Source organism: Macrotis lagotis, chromosome 1 (assembly GCF_037893015.1).
Source record: "Macrotis lagotis isolate mMagLag1 chromosome 1, bilby.v1.9.chrom.fasta, whole genome shotgun sequence".
Lineage (NCBI taxonomy): Eukaryota > Metazoa > Chordata > Mammalia > Peramelemorphia > Peramelidae > Macrotis > Macrotis lagotis.
Window position 1 is genome coordinate 307,301,259 of NC_133658.1, and position 19,625 is coordinate 307,320,883.

Consider the following 19,625-nt stretch of genomic DNA (forward strand, 5'->3'; position numbering starts at 1 on the left):
AAGGTGATGAAAGAGTTCTCCCTCCCCCAATTCCTATGCAACAATTGCTTCAAACAAAAATAAAGTGCACTTAGAGGGATTTTTTTTCTTTTTTCCCTTATTAATAGCTTTCTTTTTATCCTCCAAAGGGAGTAAGCTATTTTTCTTTCATAAGTGAGGTACCTCAAAATAGAACTGGAAATTCCAAGGATTCTCATAGTCCTTAGAAAGTTGTTTACTCCCTTGGACTGGTCATTACTGTCTTCTTTTTCCCTTGGGAATTTTTTTTTCAGTTCAGATAGAGATAAAAGAGAGAAGTAATGCTTAATACTTATTTGTCTGAGTCCCAAAAAACATGCAAACACAAACAAAAAAAAAAGCAGACACAGGGGGATTGTCTCTAAATTTTTTTTTAATTGGGTTTGAACATTATTAGCCATGAAGAGCTTTTCTCCTCAATTCTGTTAGTGAGACTGGGCCACTTTTGAAAACATGGCAGCCACCCACCAAGGAGGTAATTAGCCAGAGTAGTGTCGACTCTTAATAAAGTATCAGCTGTTACCACTTCTACCAAAGTAGAAAGTCAAGTCTCTCTCCAATGAGTCTAGCAGCCCAGCCCCAGCCTCAGTGGCTGCCCAGATAACCAGAAATCCGACGCTCTCCCCATGAATTTCTTCTTTTATGTAGTTTAATAATTTATCTGGCCCATTTTGTGTGTATTTAAAGTGACATATTTTTTTCCTTTGAAGATTTCTTCTTGTTTTAGGGAGGGCAAAGGGAGAAGAAAGGAAGAAAAAAAAAGAGAGATTTATCAGAGAAGCTAAATTTCCTAGGGCTTGAGACTTAACAGGACTATTACTGGTGAAATTTGACAGGTGGAGTTAGGCTACTTTAATATTATTATTCCCTACCTGCTGCAACCATACACTCTCACTGTCCACTGAGTCGAGCTTTCCCTCCTTCCCTACTTATCTACATAGGAGTTTTCTTTAAGCTAGTTGATCACTCTTGTGCAAGTATTAAGTTTCATGGAGAACTCCCACAACAATAACCCTTTTGCAAAAGAGTAGAGAGAAAGGAATAGAGGGGTGGTGATATGCCCAAGATAATGCAACTGATATATAACACAACTCCCTTACTTTTACTGCTGAGGAAATTAAGGTCCAAAGTAGTTAAATGACTTATCCAAGGTCACATGGCTCTTGTATTATTAAATCTAGAATTTGAGCCAGGTGCTCTGACTCTAAACCTAGCCTCCTTTCCCATATACCATGTAAAGAAATTCATAATGTTATCATTCTCATTCTCATGATCTCAATTATCATAATGTCGTGAATCTCATCATTTGATCTTGTGTTAAAGTGAGAGTCAAAACTTCCAGGAACAAGGAGGTTATAATCTCTTATCAGGTCATATGTGGAGGATTGTATTAAGTTTTGAGTGCCATAGTTGAAGAAGGAAATTGAAAAGCTGGAGAGAATTAAAAGGAGTACAACCAAGGTGACAAAGAACATCCTGTCTTGCTCATTCTATATGAGATCAGTTGAAGAAATTGGGGATGTTTAGACTAAAAGGACATAGTAGCTGTGTTCAAGAGTTTGAAAGGCTGTTATATAAATGAGGGATTGGGGGAGGCTAGATGGTACAGTGGATAGAGCACTAGCCCTGGATTCAGGAAGACCTGAGTTCAAATCTAGCCTGACACATAATAATTACCTGTTTGATCTCAGGCAAGTTATTTAACCCCATTGTCTTGCAAAATAAGTAAATAAATAAATAAATGATGGGTTATACTTAGTCAGAGCCAGTAGGGAAAAGTTTCAAAGAAGAAAATTTAGACTTGACATCAATAAACAACTTTATAATAATTAGAAATGTTCAGAGTTGGGGGAGGCTAGGTGGTACAGTGGATAGAGCACTGGCCTTGGAGCCAGGAGTACCTGAGTTCAAATCCAGCCTCAGACACTTAATAATTACCTAGCCGTGTGGCCTTGGGCAAGCCACTTAACCCCCTTGCCTTGCAAAAACTAAAAACAAACAAAAAAAAAAGAAATGTTCTGAGTTGTAATGAGTTCCCTATGCCCCACTTCCACCCCCCAACTCCAATGAAATTTATTAGACAGAGGAAGAATGATCATTTGTCAGATATATTCTAGCAAAGATTAATTCAAGGACTGGGAGGAACTAAATGGCATTGGACCCTCCACCTGACAATTCTCCCATAGTAAGACTCCAAATCCAATGTCCTTGTCCCATAGCATGATGACCAGAGACTGAAGGATGCTTTTGAGTTGGAAGAGGTCTTAAACATCACTTAACCAGAAGTAAGTTTTTCTTAGAATTGAAGGATGGATTTAACAACATTCATTACAATTCAATTCAGCAAACATTTGTTGGACAAGTGTATCTGGCTAATAGCACAGTACACAAGGCTGGGGGCTAGGATCTATTGGGGATGGAAATGACAGCCCCTCCTACACTTGCTGTTCAATCAAGGCTCTGCTCCCAGGGATCCTCTCCAAGGGTCCCTCAGACCCAGACCTCCACCATCTCTGCTTTAGCAAAGAAAAATCTGTTTAATTGTTAGACTCCCTTTCTTATAGAAACACATAGATCAAGGCTTCCTCAGCCCCACTTCTACTTTTGGAGGCTTTGCTTTAAAAAAGCTTCCATAATGCCAGTGGCTACCATACTTCCAGTGACTACTCTTCTCCATGAAGCTTTGCATGGTGGGTCTGCTTATCTCTGGTCACTTCAGCATTCCCCAAAATTTTGTCTGCCTGTCTTTCTGTCTCTGACTTTCTCTCTCTATCTCTCTCTCACCAGATGACAGCTATGTATGTCCAAGTATAGGTTAGGCACTATGTAGGATACAAGAGAATATACATTTCCTGTTCTTGGGCCACCCACAGTCTAGTTGGAAAAACAAGATTGACCATATGTAACATAATCAAAGAACAATAAAATTATACATTTGAGGAAACTGGAAAGTCCCTGCTATGAAAGAGCTTGGTGCATTTAACCTAGAAATGAAAAAAAACTTAGGGGGACAGCTAGCACTGACCAACTATCTTGGCAGTTGTCATGGAACAAGGGGATTAGACCTTTATTCTACTTGACTTGAAAAGAGAGAATGAGGTATGCTGAAAAGGCAGGTTTCAATTCAATGTAAGATAAAAGTTCCTAATGATCAGATAAGAGCTGTCCAAAAGTAGACTAGGTTGCTTCAGGAAAGAGGTGGGTTCCCCCATTGCTAACAGTCTTCAGATCAGAGTCTGGAGGAGCCCTTATCAGGCTCTGAGTTTCCTTCCAATTCTGAGATTTTATGATCTCATGAGTTCAAGTACAAATTATCACATAATAATAATAATAATAATAATAATAATAATAACAACAGCAGGCAGGGTGGCACAATGAATGGAATACTAGGCCTGGGGTCAGGAAGATGAAGCTTCTTGACTTCAAATTTGATCTTAGACCGTTACTAGCTGTGTGACTGTAGATAAATCACTTAACCCATTTGCCTCAGGGACAAAAACAAGAAAGTGAAGAGAAAGGAAAGAAAGGAGGGAGGGAGGGAGGAAGGTAGAAAGGAAGGAAGGAAGAAAAGGAGAAAATAAAAGGATAAATTCAGGGAAGCAAGGAGACAAAGAAATTTTAGAAGAGGGGAAAGTTTCTTCATTTTTTCCTAGAAGTCCTTTTTCCCTTGCTTTTGAGACAGTTGACTGACACTGTCCCCAATGTCCCTGAGTTTGGGGATCCACTCTACCCATTCTTATCTCTATCCCCTATACATACACCCTATATGCCAATAAGAATGAGTCTTCTTTGGTCCATACATTCCCCCTCCTCATTCTAATCCACAATTTTCCTCATACTGTTCCCCTTATCCTAGAATACCTGCCCCCTCCCACTCCTCTTTGTCTAAATCATATCCCTTCACCAAGGCTTAAGTCCCACCACCTCTGGCTTATCTTCCTATCTATTCTCTCATTGATTAGATTGATATAGTTATTGTAGTATGAACCATAAAGTCTAGTATTAAATTATGTGTTTTCTTGGAATCTTTTCCACTTATTCAGTATTTGAATCTGGACACCATAGCTAGTCTGTGAAGATCTCTAAGACAGAGATAGTAACATGTCCTGTGTTCCCCACAGGTAGGTCCCATAGTATCTAGGTCAGGAAGAGACACCTATTAGGACCTTATCATACCCTCATATCCTTGTCTCTTACTTAATATCTAACTCTAAAGTAGCAGTAAAAGTGGAAAAGCTAAATAAGATATGAAACAGAATAGGAAGGGAAAAAGCATTGTAGCTATGACCAGAAGTCCTGGGTTAGAATTTAGCTATGTAACCCCAAGCAAATCCTGTCTAGACCTCACTTTCCTCATCTTTAAAGCATAGGAATTCTCTGTCTGGAATTCACACACTTGTTTCTTATTTTAAAAAAATATATTTTTATCACTGAATCTCAAAATAATTGATCCTTTTGTAGTCTTGTTATTTTTTTTTATTTTTTTCATTTGAAAACATTCCCTACTCTTCATCTGCTACCAAAAGGGTTCATGACACAAAAGTCTAAAAACTTCTGACCTAGGTGATTTTCAAGGTCCTTATAAAAAAAATTATGAATAAATGGTTAAAAGATATGAACCGGCAGTTTTCAGATGAAAAAATTTAAATCTATCCATAGTCATATGAAAAAAATCTCTAAATCATCATTGGTTAGAGAAATGAACATTGAAAAGAGAACTTTGAAGGATGAAGTGGAGAACTGGTGAGAACTGGTTCCATGTGAATTGAACATGTGTCAGTCCATCTTGAGAGATAGGCAAGTGTGGATTGGAATGGACAGGAAATGACCTCTGTTGTCCTCAGATTATCAAAAGGGAATCAGGTTCAGATCCCAGTATCCAGAGTGGCAGATGTGAGCCAAGGAGGCATCGTGAGACCAATCCCAGAGAAGCCAGTGGGAACCCTGGGAAGAGTTCTCTTTTCTTTGTAAAGGACAGGGCTACCCTGGAATGGGTTCACCGAAGAGAGAGAGAGAGAGAGAGAGAGAGAGAGAGAGAGAGAGAGAGAGAGAGAGAGAGAGAGAGAGAGAGAGAGACAGAGAGAGACAGAGACAGAGAGACAGAGAGAGACAGAGACAGAGACAGAGACAGAGAGAGACAGAGAGATTCACACCTTGGAAAGTGTGGTTCCAGCAGCATCTGGTGAAATGAAGTTCTAGGAAGTGTTCTAAGCAGAGCTATATAGTTCTATGAATGGCAAGCTGACATTGTCCTAATCTTAAAGCTGTTGTCAATTGCATGATATTTTTGAGTAGCGCAAAATTCAAAGAAGGAAGCTTTGAGAGGAAACACTGTACTGATGACCAACCCATGAAGACTCAGGTTAAGATGTCCTGATTGTCCCATTCTGTCACCAAATAGCACAAAATAGTGCTTGCCTGGCATTGATGATATACTATGGTATCTTGCTGATATGGGAGGAAACGAAACCATTTAAGGCCAAGAAACTCCCATAACAGCCAGATCATCTCCAATAGTCTGGTTTCCTATAAATCAAGCTCTGGGATGGAACAATTTTGGTAAAGGCAAATGAGAGGGATGCTTTGCACAGCAAACTCCTCACTATAATAAACATAATTGTGCAACTCACCCCTCCAATCTTTTGGTTGGTTGGTGTGGTCCTCTTCAATACTCAAGGACTAGTAGCTGCAAATTAAAACAACTCCAAGAACCACCTCACATTGATAAGACTGGCTAAAATGACAAAAAAAGGAAAATGATCAATGTTGGAGGGAATGTGGGAAAACTGAGGCACTAATGCATTGTTGGTAGAGTTGTAAACTGATCCAACCTTTCTGGAGAGCAATTTGGAACTAAAATAAAACTGGTCATAACCTTTGAACCAGCAATACCACTAGTAGATCTCTATCCCAAAGAGATCATAGAACAGGGAAAAAGAATCACATGTACAAAAATATTTATAGTGGCTCTTTTTGTAATGGCAAAGAATTGAAAAATGAGGGGATGCCCACCAAATGAGGAATTACTGAACAAATTATGGTATATGAATATGATGGAACACTATTGTTCTATAAGAAATTATGAATGGGGGGGTTACTCCAGAAAAGCCTGGAAAGCATGTACTGATACTTAGTGAAGTGTACAGGACTAGGAGAACATTGTACATATTAACAGAAACATTGTGATGATCAACTATGATGGACTTAGCTCCTTTCAGCACTTCAGTGATCAAAGACAATTCTAAAAGATTTGTGATGGAAAACGCCATCCACATCCAGAGGAAAAAAAAACTATGAAGTCTGAATATAGACCAAAGTATACTATTTTCACTTTTTAAAACTTTTTTCTTTTTTCTCATGTTTTTCCCCCCCTTTAGTTCTGATTCTTCTTTCACAACATGACTAAGAAGGAAATATGATAAATATGCTTATACTTGTGTAAATCTATATCAGATTATTTGCTCTCATGGGAAGGGAGGAGGGAAAGAAATGAGGTAGAAAAATGTGGAACTCAAAGCTTACAAAAATATGAATGTTGCAAACTGTCTTTGCATGTTATTGAAAAACTTCCATAACTTTTAATTTTTTGAATGTGAACAACATTCAAAAAATTAAAGTTATGGAATCTCCTTGGAAAAAAAATCCTATGTTCCTGAAGGTGTATGTAGACAAGATTGTTTTGAGTCAACTCAGAGAGGGAAAATAAGAACAAGAAAAAGAGGTAGAGGGAAGAGAAAAAGAAAGAAACTTTAACAGAGTCCTGAGTCAACAGTGAACCTCTCCCTTCCCTGAGGCTAGCTGTCTGATCATTGACAAGTTGCCCCCCCCCCCCCCCCCCGTTGACAACCTGACCATCTCAGCTGCCAATCTTTGTTGGCAAAACTGGACTGGCAAAATTGCCTCTAAGGGCAACAGGGCAGGTGGTAGATCCTGGGAGGTACTAGAGGGAGAGCCAGCCTTTTCCTTAGGGGAATGTAAAGCAAGAGTGCTTTAAGTCCAGGCTTCCTATTTACTGTGGGCCTGCCTCCTGGAGAGAGAGGCCCACCTGCTGCAAGGAAAAGAATAAACCTGACCCTAGATCAGGAGGTTGCAGCTGTTCTGAAGGAAGGAAAAAAATGATTTTTTTCCCTCTGAGCCTATCTCTGAAAAGAGATTGACTCACCCACCCTCCAACACACCAATCTGCTGAAAGGGTAGAAACCAAACTTTCACTAACATCACACACTACCTGTGCAAGGAAGCCAAGAGAAAGAAGAAAGCTCTTTCCAGGCTACAGCCATCATTGCTGCTTTCCTTTTGCTCTCAGAAATGACAAGTTAGGAAAGTTTCAATACAGCGGAGAATTTTTTATTTGCATTTCTTAACAATAAGGTAGTTTCTATCCTCCACCTGGTGTCTCCCCTCACATCATCTTTTACGGACTTTTCTCAGTGACAAGGATCTTTGTACAAAGGGTCCCCCCCCTTCCTCTTTCCTCCAGTTCTAACTCTCTAACAGGCTTCAGCACACACACAATGTGAGCATTGAAAGGGAGACAGTGGGACACCTCCTTTGATCTCAGGTTCTAATAACTTGTGTATATTTGTGTCCAAAAACAGTGCTCCCAGACTCCTCCCTGGCACGCTGGGGGAGGAGGCTGAGATGACAAAGACAGAATGAGTTATCCAAGATGCAGACCCTGAGGACCATCTCAGAGAGCTCCATAAGGAGAGTTTGCACTGAGAGCTGAAAAGGGGACACTGCCAGTGGATGGCAAGCACAGCTCTGTCTCCAAACAGAACCAGGAGGAGTCAAAGTGAAGCAGCCAGTTTCCCTGCTGCTCAGATCCAGGCCAGAGAACCCACTTGCCCCATAATAAATGGCTTGCTGTTAGAAAGGGTTTCTTCCTTAGTCTTCTCTCCCCACCCCAGCCCCAACAATTCCTGTTGCTAATGGAGAAGCAAACTCTAGAATACTTCAGGGTTCTCTATCCTGATAAAAGAATTCGAGAGAGTCATAGACCCTGAGAAACATAAAAGTCTCATCATTCTCAGCATTTTCAAAAATGTTCAGAGAACTTGGAATTTGAAGCAGTCTTGGAGATCATCTAGTCCAAGGGTTCTTCACCTTTTTTATGTACTGGTACCCTTTAGCCTTCTGGGGAAGCCTAGGGACCCCTTCCTGGAACAATGTTTTTAAATAAATAAAATAAAATATAAAAAATTTACAAAGCAAACCAATTATATTGGAATATGGTTATCCTGATATAAAAAAATCATATCTTCATGGACCCTAGTTTAAGAATTTTCATTTTCAGTTCAGTCATTGCCTTTTGCAAATAAGAAAACTGATGTTGGAGAAGTAAAGTAAAGCCTGAGGTCACACAAGTGGAAAAGAATGGGGGGGGGGAAAGAAGTTCATTCTAGGAACTATCAGGCTGCCAGCTTTCAAAATACTCTATCCAGGAAGAACAAGGACACAGTAGGGTCATTCCCCAGATTAGATCAAAGAAACTAGCAAATTTCCCATTGGATGTTCCAGATTCATGAAGCAAGACTTGGGAAGCACCAAGATGTCCTGAGGGAAGAACCAGATCCTAGATAGCCTCTGATCATTGATCCCTCTGTGCTTTCCTCTCTCCTTCTGGCTCTTCCTTAGACAATCCCGGCCCCCCACACACACACTCCCAACAGTGCTCCCTTTTACCTCCAGGACACAATATAAAATCCTCAGTTTGGCTTTTAGAAGTCTTTATAAACTGGCTCCTTTCTAGCCTATCTTTATTCTTCTCCAGGCTGCACTCTTAAATCATCTAAACTTTCTCTGCAATGCTCTGTAAACCTCTTTTTTTGTTTTGTTTTGCTTTTGGTTTTTACAAGGCAATAGGGTTAAGCCACTTGTCCAAGGTCACACAGCTAAGTAATTATTAAGTGTCTGAGGTCAGATTTGAACTCAGTTCCTTCTGGCTCCAGGGCCAGTGCTTTAACCACTGTACCATCTAGCTTCCCCCCTCCCAACCTCTTTGCCTTGGAAGGTCACTCTATCCTGGACTTCACACATTGGAAGCTCCTTCTTTCCAAGGACTCTCTCTCTCTGATCGACTGGTTCCTTCCAAAATTTCCATTTTAAGGAAGGGACCAGGCCAGCCATGTAGTCATTCTTCTCCAGGCTTCACTCAGGACTCTCCTCAACTTTCTCTATAATGCCCCCATGCTAGGTAATGATGATGATGATGATGATGATGATGATGATGACAACAATTAACATTTTAATTAGAGCTCACTATGTTCCAGTCACTCCATAATAATTATCTCTTTTGGTTCTCACAATAACCCTTATTTTACAGATAAGGAAAGTGAGGCAAATTTAGGCTAAGTGAATAGCCACACAGTTTGTGTCTGAGGCTAAATTTGAACTCAGGTATTCCTGACTTCTGGTTGAAAGTTCTATCCAATCCACCACCTACCTTTTCAGCACCCTTTAATGAGTTGTCTTAATTTATGAGAATATAAGTTTCTGGAAGCAAGGACTGCTTTTCTTTCTACTTGCATTTGTATTCCCAGAGCTTAGCATCATGCTTGCCAGACACACAGCAAGCACTTAATAATTGCTTGTTGATCAAAGTCACTCAAATCTTTTGTAGGGATCTGGGTTGCCCAAATCCACCCTACCTTGAAAAGGAAATGGCCATTAGACCCTGAGCCATTTCCTAAATGTTTGAAAGCTGGGGAGAATTTGGATAAACTTACCATTGAGGGATTTTAGGCCTCCATGGAAGAGCTCAGCAAACAGTGCTATAACCCTATCCTTTAGTTAATGAATTTGTCTCCAATTTTGCCTATACTGGTGCTTGCCAACTTTCCAGAGAATGAGTATTTTTTTAATGTTTAAGAAGAAAACTTCACGATAGTAATTGTACTGTTAGTAACTTTGATTAAGAAAACAAGATGACCTAAAGGTGTTATGGATTCACAGAGTCTTAAAATAAATTGGTTTTATTCATCAAAATAAATAAATGCTTGCTAGCTTGCCTTGCCTTTTAGATCTTCCTCCACCTTCCTCCTTCACAGACTCTGAAGTACAGTGACCCTGGTCTTCCAGCTGTCTCCAACAGAAGATATTCTATTCCAGACTAACCACACACCTGGGTGTTTCTGCCTCCTCATCACTGCCTCCAGGCCTCTTTCAGGTCCAAGGTAAAATTCTAAGCCTTTCCTGATCTGCCCCTTTATCCCAGAGCCTTCCTCCTGAAACTACACTAGACTTTCATGGCTCAGGAAGAGAGAGTGAGGCTGATGACTTGGTGCAACTCCACCTAACAATCCAATTCATGTACAAGTCAAGACATCAATCATCTTTTGATGTCACCAGTTCTCTTAAAATGAAGGATGAACAGCACTCCTACTTTATCCCTGTATACTTCATTTCACACAGCTGTTTGCACATTTCTCTCCTATTGGATAATGAATACCTTGAGAGCTCTCAAGGTCTGAAAGAAATCATGGAAATTGGGAGGCAGGGATGAAGAAGAGAATTCCAGGCAAGAGGGACAGCAAGTCAAAACTCCCAGAGTCTGGAGATGGAGTGCATTGTTCAAGGAACAGTCAAAAAGCCAATGTCATTAGATTCTAGCAGTTTTGAAAAACCACAAAAACTCCTGAGTTTTAAGTCTGAATAATGTGACAGAAATTTTAAATGGATACAGATAAAGGCGGATAGGGGAAAGACATTAGCTGATAAAGATGGTACATTCTCATGTAGATCCAGCTTCAAGCCATAATGAAGGATTGGGAGGGGGCAAAGGCAACTTTAGGGTTCATTCACAAGAACGTAAGTGCACTGTGATAACTGGTTTCTAGGTTCAGCAGTTACCTAATCATCAAAATGATGAGAATGATAATAGTACCATTTCTATGGTGTTTTTAGGCTTCCAAAGTGTTTTACTCACAGAAGTCCCCAGAGGGAGGGAGTGAAGAGGAAACCAAGTTGGTTAGAAATTAGATGACTCACCCAAGATCACATGGATTCAAACCCATCTCCACTCTGTAGCCACTTCTAAAACATCTATGACCCTTATTGCTCTGGGATGCTCCCACATCTAATTCCTACTACAAAGGGGAGGAGGGTGGGGGTGGGAGCGGAGACCGTGAGATTCTCGCCTCCCCAGCTCTGCCTCTACAGGCGAGGTGCCAAAGAGCTGTCATTTTCCAGGCCCAGCCCCAGCCCCAGCTGAGAGCAGAAATACTTCACCACAACTATGTTCTCAAACAGGTGTGAGGTTTGGGACGAAGCCCCTTTTTTTTCAGTCACAATCATTACATCCTCCTTTTCCTGTCCCACAGGCACAGGGAATCATTTTTACTTTTTTCTGTAAACTACATTACTCCAGGCCTGAATTTTGGCTTCAATTCCTGTCTAGAGGATTCACCAAAAGGAAGAAGGAAACCTTGAGGTTTGGGGAAAGCAAGAAGAAGGCTCATGGGACCAAAACTGAGAAGCCACCTCCATCTGATTAAAGAACCACAGCCCAGAATTGGTCCAAGGTCCTCTGAGGATGCTGGGGATCGGGTGCAGGTTGGCCCAGACTGATCACAAGGTCCTTTCTGATCCTTGAATTCAATAATTCTGATATCAAAGCCACCAGCAGGTTTGATAATAATCTCTTTGCCCATGAGTCATGTTTTTCACTTCTAAAAGGGACTTCATATGTTTATCATTGGAAAACAATAGCAGCTGTGATGGATTGTAGCTTTATTATCTAAAACCCAAACTAGTTAAGTGCAAAGACTGGCTGCAGGATGATGGAATGTTCAGACACAGTGATTCTGGAAGATCAAACTATCCCTTAGCAGAATATAACATACTCTGACTATACATATATATATATAGATAGATAGATAGATAGATAGATAGATAGATATAGATATGTATATAGCATATTCTGCTATACTTGACTTTCCTATACCATATCATGCCAAGGCATACCACATAATACAATACCATACCAAACTATACTATTCCATATCATTCCATATCATCCTATACTACAGGGATGTATAAGGTCTTCAGGGAGGACTTCTACCTCTAATGCAAGAGCTTGCCAAACCCTTTTCAGGGCTGTTTCTCCACCTTTGATGTCCACTTTGCCCTTCTCTCACCTGTGGATCTAAGAAACTAAGCGGGGCAGCTAGGTGGTATAGAAGGGGAGGCTAGGTGGCACAGTAGATAGAGCACCAGCCCCGGAGTCAGGAGAACCTGAGTTCAAATATGGCCTCAGACACTTAATAGTTACCTAGCTGTGTGACCTTGGGCAAGTAACTTAACCCCATTGCCTGGCAAAAAAAAAAAAAAGAAAGAAAAAAGAAACTGTAGCATTTACAGCAGCCACACCTGAGTAAAACCATCTTTACAAGGGATTCAAGTTGAAGGTAACCAATGGATCTCAAATCCATTGGTGAGTTAGGGGGATGTCTATCCCAAGCACTTAAAGACCTTCCCAAGTGGAATGGGCAGATAGGAACAATTCATTACAACAGCCATGAAGGCAACTGAAGCAGACTCTGTGGAGACCTTAGAGTTTAGTTGCATCCCAGGCTGTTGACGGTCATCTTGATTCTTGTCTTATCACTGGACTCTGAAAGAGAGACTGAGACTGAAGACCATACTATGTATATTATGTATAGAATTGAAAACTGTATGTGTAGCAGAATTCTATAACCTCTTACATCTTCTGAAGTTCTTTCTTTGAAACAGTATAAAGTAGGTAGTATGAATATTTTCCCCTCATTTTAAAGATAAGGCTCAATTTAGCAAATCAATTATTAGTGGCTAAAGAAGTAAAAAGTGAACTCTGAAACAGAGTGTTATGGTGCACTGAGAGATAAACCCAGAGTCAGGAAGACATGGGTTCAAGTCTTATCAGGCTCTGACAACCCAACCCAAAGTAATAAGTAATTTAACTGCTCTTTGCCTCCAGGAAACTCTTTAAAAGCAGGTGCCAATGAAATTACAGATGTAGACTAAATAAAAATATATTAAACACTGAGAACATATGAGGTAGCTAGCTGACAACATGGATGGACTGATGGATTTGAAGTCAATTTAAATTGATTTAATCAAATTTAAATCTTGCCTCAGTCATCTAGGTGACTATGTGACCTTTGGCAGGTAATTTCTCTAGCCTCAGTTTCCTCAACTGTAAATGGGAGTGTTGTAGTGGACCAAATGAAATTTTATATATATATATATATATATATATATATATATATATATCAGGGACTATAGAAACTTCTAAATGATCTACAAATGCTAATTGTTGTTAAGATCATCATTATTATTATTCTACAAAGAAAAAAGTGAAAAACAGTCTCTGACCTAAAAGAAAGTTCAGTTTACTTGAGCGATTGGGATATCAAGAGGTGGATGGGAGAAAGAGGGCAAAATACTGCAGAAAGGTTAAAGAGATCATTGGATATAGAAGTTAAGAGAAATTTAGTAGAGATGGGGATGGAGAGAAGATTGTAGACGGAATGCCTTTTCTAGAATTCCTCCAACTTGCTAGTTGTACTAATACTCCCCCAGAGGTTGCTTCCTCATATTCTTGAGCCCTCACCATTATGTACTCCATTATCAATCAGTCAACCAGACATAATTTACTTTTAAAGGGCATTTATTATAAAGGTATACCAAGAATAGTTGCTATGAAACATTTTCCCCAAAGTCTAGGATACAACACTCTTGCAAATTCACACTGTATGGGAAGGATAGGAAGAGTAGCTTAAACTTAGAATATGGTAGTGAGACAAATATCTAGAGAGCACATGGCAAAGGGATCTTCCCTAACTCTTAACCTTAGAAGAATTTTTCTTTGTGTGATGACTCAGAAAGTACCTTTCTAGGGTCTATCAGAATCATTTCCTCCACCAAAACTCAGTTATATGGTCTTTTTTTGATGACTATGGTTCCACATCCATTTGTGTTCTTTTTCCTGATGCTTTGTCCTGACTCAAGTCAGTGTCTTTTTTGTATCTTTCCACTACTATCAGTCACTATCACTCAAAGGACAATATAGATACTGCTGCCAATTGGTTCTTTTTTTAGTTATTATTTTTATTTTATTTTTCCAATTACATGCTATGGTAGTTTTTCAACATTCATCCATTTACAAATTTATAACCTAGACATTTTTCTACCTTCCTCCCTTTCCTCCTTCCCTCCATCTGGAAAAAGTTGGGTACAATTGTGTTTAACATATTTACCTATCAGTCATTTTGTGTAAGAGGAATTAGGATTAAGGGAAAAGAAAGAAACTATGAGATAGGAAAGGAAAACATAAGAGAAATTTTTTAAAAGTGAATATAGTGTACATTCAGATTCTGCGGGTATTTTCCTCTCTGAATGTAGGTGGCATTGTCCATAACAGTGTCATTTGGTTCTGATAGTACCTCCAGATTGCTATGAACTCATCTTGGAATACTCATTCATCTAAGATCAGGAAAAAACAAATACAAAGAGACAGAAAAGAGCATGTACTCACTGTCACCATGACTGGTTGGGAAACAAGGTGGTCACAGAGGGGCAGGTTGCCCTTTTATCTGTCCACTGAGTTCTGGTTCAGCCACACCTAAGTCATCATTCCTTCTGGCTTCAGGACCAAACTAGATCATCATATGGTAAAATCCTTGAGCTTTCATGACTGGAAGTAGGTTCACCCTAATCTACTATATAGTTGCTTGGAGCAGAATCAGGTAGAAAACATTTCCAAATACTGCAAGGACTGATCCTTATAAGTCTGCTCACCTTAATCATACAAGTAGTTGAGTAGTGCTAGAAAAGGCATTCCGTCTACAAGTAGTTGAGTCCAAATCCGGCCTCAGACACTTCATAATTACCTAGCTGTGTGGCCTCGGGCAAGCCACTTAACCCCAATTCCTTACAAAAAAAAAAAAAGGAAACAGAGAGTGGAGACTACTTTCTAGAAGTTTAGCAATGAAGTTTAGCAAGGTCTTATGATGAGTCAATGAGAAAATTTCTATTCAAATGTTCTTGAAATAGAATAAAAATTCAGTCAATTTTTTTCATTTTGTCTATATCCCCAGTGCATTATGTAGGACAGTCCTTTAATAAATGTATGTTGAATGAAATATCTTCTGATTCCAAATCCAGGTTTGTTTGTTTTATCATGTTGTGCTGTTTATTTTATTTTTATATGTAGGCATCTCTGTGGAATGGTGGATAGAGCCTTAGTCCTAGACTCAGAAATATCTAAGTTCAAATTCAGCCTCTTCATTTACTAGCCATGCAAACCTGAGTAAGTCACTTAACCTCTGTATGCCTCACTTTCCTCAACTGTAAAATAAGGATAATAATTGCACTTACATGCAAGGGTGGTTGTTAGGATTAAATGAGATAACAACTGTAAAGTATTTAACACCAATACCTGGTCTCTCAGTGTAAGTACTATATAAATGTAAGCTATGATGATGATAAAGAAGAACTTTAAGGTATATTTAATAATAGTAATAATCAGTGGTATGCTGGTAAATGTTTAACAACCAGCTCTCCAAACCATGAGACACTTTAAAATTTATTAACATTTTTTCCATCACTTTCTTAAGTCTAGACAATGGGCAAAAACAATAAATCAAGGCCCAACTTGTAGATCGCCAATGTTAGCAATGGACTCTTAAGAGCTTGTTCCAGTACCCATTTTATAGAAACTCTATGTTTACAAAACCATTTCCCCACGATAATACTATGAGGGAGGGAGTGCAAACAGTATTACTGAGATGATTGACTGGGAAATCTTGATAGGAGCTTGGCCCAACTGGAACAACCCAAGGTATTTTCAGTATCTATCCTAGCTGAATAACTTTCTCTTTTACAAGCTAATGGAAGGGGTATCAAAATTCATCTAAGAAACAATTTGGTCCTACTGGTTTTTTAAATATGGTTATTTGTTGAAACAAAGAGATGGTGAAGTTCTCCACAGAATGTTCATGTTTGTGTATAACAATATGCAAATTGCATCTAGATCTGAAACTTCCTTAATGGCAACCATAACCCATCATACTAACTAGTCATTCATGAAAAAACAAGTAGATGCAAAATTCCTATTGTTCAGATCATGCTATTTCCCACCCAGCCGTTCTGCTGACTTTCTGAACTTCAATGCTAGGTCTCAGCTACCGAATCACCCTCAAACCTCCCTCAGTAACATGGGTCTCCTCATTCCAGAAGGTTCTTCCCTGCTCTCACTTTAATACATCCCTCTGCCATGCAAGCCTCCTTCACTCTTTGGTAAAGCTCTCCTAGTGCCTCCATTTGGGGGAGCGTTCTAGGTCAACCAAACTTCATACCCCTCAAAGCTTCAGTTTCTTGGGTTGTAACATCATACCCCCAATCTATGTGGGTACTTTCATTTCTACCCCACTCCCATTTAAGCCTCCTTTTGTTTGGTGTTTTCACATTAGAATATAAGGTCCTTGAGTGCCTGCCTCCCTCATCTTACAGACCATCAGACTTAGACTCAGAACAAAGATAGAGGCCCAATATTAAGTGATTATTCAGCCTTCAGGATTCAAACTCAAATCTCCTGACACCATAACCAGCTCTTTTTTTCTATACCAGTCAAAACAGGAATGGATTTTTTATTGTCTGCACTAGCCAGATGAGGAATTTAAGGCACAGAAATAAATACTATAACTTGCCTAAGGCCAGAAGACTAGTTAGTATCAATCAATTCATCAATCAAGAAGCATTTGGGGATCCAAAGGAAAAAATTAAAGAGTTCCTGGGGTCAAAGAGTTTATTGGGTTAGAAAACAATACACACATTAAGAATAAACTAAATTAATATAAGTTCATATGAGGGAGGGAGGCACCAGCAGTTGGAAGATCAGATAAGGTTGCATGCAGAAGGTGGCACTTAAACTGACCTCTGATGGAAGCTAGAGTTTCTAAGAGGTGGAGAAGAGGCAAGCCTAGCTAGTGTACCAGGGGTCATACAGAAACCAGGTTTCTTGGATCTTAGGCCCAGGTTTTTTGCTGTGGTCCAGGCCCTTTCCCAATCATACAGACCCCAGGCAAAAGAATGACAAATTCCATCTGTCTGAATGGCTTTTAAATGCAGACCTTTCATAGAGAGATCCACAGTATGTCATGACATGCTTTTTAAACTGCTTCTGAACTCAAAGCTATTATAACTCTGTGAGAAAGAGACCAATTCAGGGACCTTTTCAGGTACCTGCAGAACTTCTCTTCTGGGCAGGGCTGATGCTAACTACATCTAGAGGTCATGCAATTAATTTGCACACTTATCCCAGTTGAGAAGTTGGGGTTGTCTTTTTTGACTCTCACCTGCAAAACTAAGGTGCATCTTTTTGAAAGGAAAATTCTTCATTTGTCCTTTTACCCTGAAAAGGAAGAGTTTTCCTTTCACCACCTTCTTCTTCCTTTCCTCTACTACTCCAAAGAACCAGAGGCCAGAGAAAAGGAGAGAATCTCAAACTCTCTCTTTCTCACTGTCTCTCTGTCTCTGACTAGCTCTCTCTCTCTCTCTCTCTCTCTCTCTCTCTCTCTCTCTCTCTCTCCTCTCTGTTTCAGAAGTAGGATCTCTACGGATGGAATTCACTGTAACCAGAATGACCAACAGTCATTCAGTTTTCTCAATGAGTATGAGTTTTCTGACTCTTCCTTTGGGGACACAAGGGCCCACATGCTCCTGGATTAAACTTCTTATAATGTTTCTAATTCTACATGGTCAAACCTCAGTAACTCCGGATGGCAGAGTAGGATGGGAAGAGGCAGCTAGGTAGTACAATGGGGAGAGTGTTGAGCCTGAAGGAAGACCCATCTTCTTGAGTTCAACTCAGACATTTACTAGCCATGTGACTCTGGGCAAGCCATTTAAACCTTTTTGCCTCAGTTTTCTCATCTGTAAAAGAGCTGGTGAATTAAATGGCAAATCACTCTAGTATCCTTGTCAAAGAAACCACAAATGGGGCCAAGAAGAATTGGACATGACTAAAATGACTGACCAACAAAAGGAATGGGAAGAAAATTGGCTTTAGAATCATAGTAACCTTGGTTTAAGTCCCTCCCCCAACATCTACTCACTGTCTCTACCCACAAAGTCCTGCCCTCTTCAATAGAAGCCAGCCTTCACTACTGACTCCATCAAAACTTATTCCTTTGAGGTTCCATCTCCTCAAAACCCTGCAATTATCATCATAGATGAAGATGGTTTAATGTGACATCCTCCCAGGTAATACATTTGTGTTCTTCTAGGAGTTTCTAGTGCTTTAATCAAAGAAGAGTCCCCAATGCTTAGAATTTCAGGAAAGAGATTTGATGTAGTAGACTGGAACTAGAAGACCTGAATTCTAGGTCTAGTTTGTATGTTTATTTGTCTTTTAATCCTGGGCAAGTCAATTAACCTCTTGAACTTTTGGGATGACTGGTAGACTAAATGAAATTATATTATTTTAAATTGATATTTTCATTCATTGCAGACTACATCATGAAGAAAGATGCTAAGCACCTCAAGATAGGCATTCTGGCAGCAACTAAAAACTCCCTGAGTTGGTCTCTTTTTCAAATAGTATAAGAACTATGAGTTTAGAAGCAATAAATACTGGAAATGTTTTTAGATGCCATCCAGCCAGCCAGGAATCACTCATTCTCTACTGGGCTTTGAAATAAGTACCCCAAACTCCAGAAAGCTTCAATTTCTAGGAAGGATCTTTGGAAGCAATTAGTAAACTAGTGGCGGAGAAAGGTATTGGGGGGGAGCAGGGTAAGGGAAAGAGTGGAAAAGCTCAGACTTAGAAAACAGTGTTGTAGAGCCCATACTATCTTATAGTCCTATAATGATCGCGAGATTCTCAATTTAAAAAGAACTGTTTAATGCCCTTGTGTGAGGAAGGGATTCAGAGCGTCACATTTGGAGAAAAATTCATAGAGAATAATAGTCAGAGAATCACTGAAAGCCTGGAGACAGACTCACAAAATAGAGATACTCAAATAGAGATTCCAATCCCCCAAATTGGTAAAGAAATAGAGCTTATTTCCAAAGAATCATAGATTTTAGTGATTACTTTGGAGGTATAATCTATTGTCTGTAAATGTGCCCAAAGGTTAATAACAGATGTCTGTATAAAGTAAATATAATCAATCAATTAAACGAGGATGAATAATTAAGCAAATTAAAGTTAGACCAGAGAAGAGAGCTTACAAGGCAATTGAAGTGGGATGGAGAAGAATATTTACCTAGAATGCCTTCCTTAAGCAATTTTTAGTTCTTCCTTTAAAAAAATAAGAAAAAAATATGTCCTTGCTTGGTTTCTTTCTGGCTTAAAGTATTTCAGTGTTTTTGGAAGATAAGACAGTTTGAGGTCAGGTGATCCAACAGTTCTAATCCCCCGAAGCATTGGCCAAGTTAGGGGGAGGGGCTGTTGTGTCATTTTCAGTTTATGGGCAGTGACAGAAATGAGGTTCTGACAGACCTCGGGGTTCATTTATGCAGCCCTTGACGACTCTGAGACCAGGATACACACAGAAGCAGAAGCAGCCAGAGTCTCCATCCAATAGCCCTGAGCAGATATGAGTAAGCAGACCACAAAGAGAAAC

At 39.6% G+C, this 19,625-nt stretch overlaps 1 long non-coding RNA gene across 2 annotated transcripts; it reads right to left on the minus strand.

Annotated features, from left to right (window-relative positions):
- Positions 1-382: 382 nt before the first annotated feature.
- On the minus strand, positions 383-19,424 carry LOC141505486 (uncharacterized). Of its 2 annotated transcripts, none has more exons than XR_012473617.1 (3): positions 19,266-19,424; positions 5,649-5,752; positions 383-732 (listed from the first exon to the last, which is right to left on the minus strand). It is a non-coding gene; the product is annotated as an uncharacterized LOC141505486 (long non-coding RNA). The 2 variants fall into 2 exon arrangements; XR_012473616.1 differs by having other exon boundaries at positions 383-735.
- Between the last annotated feature and the right edge of the window lie 201 nt (positions 19,425-19,625).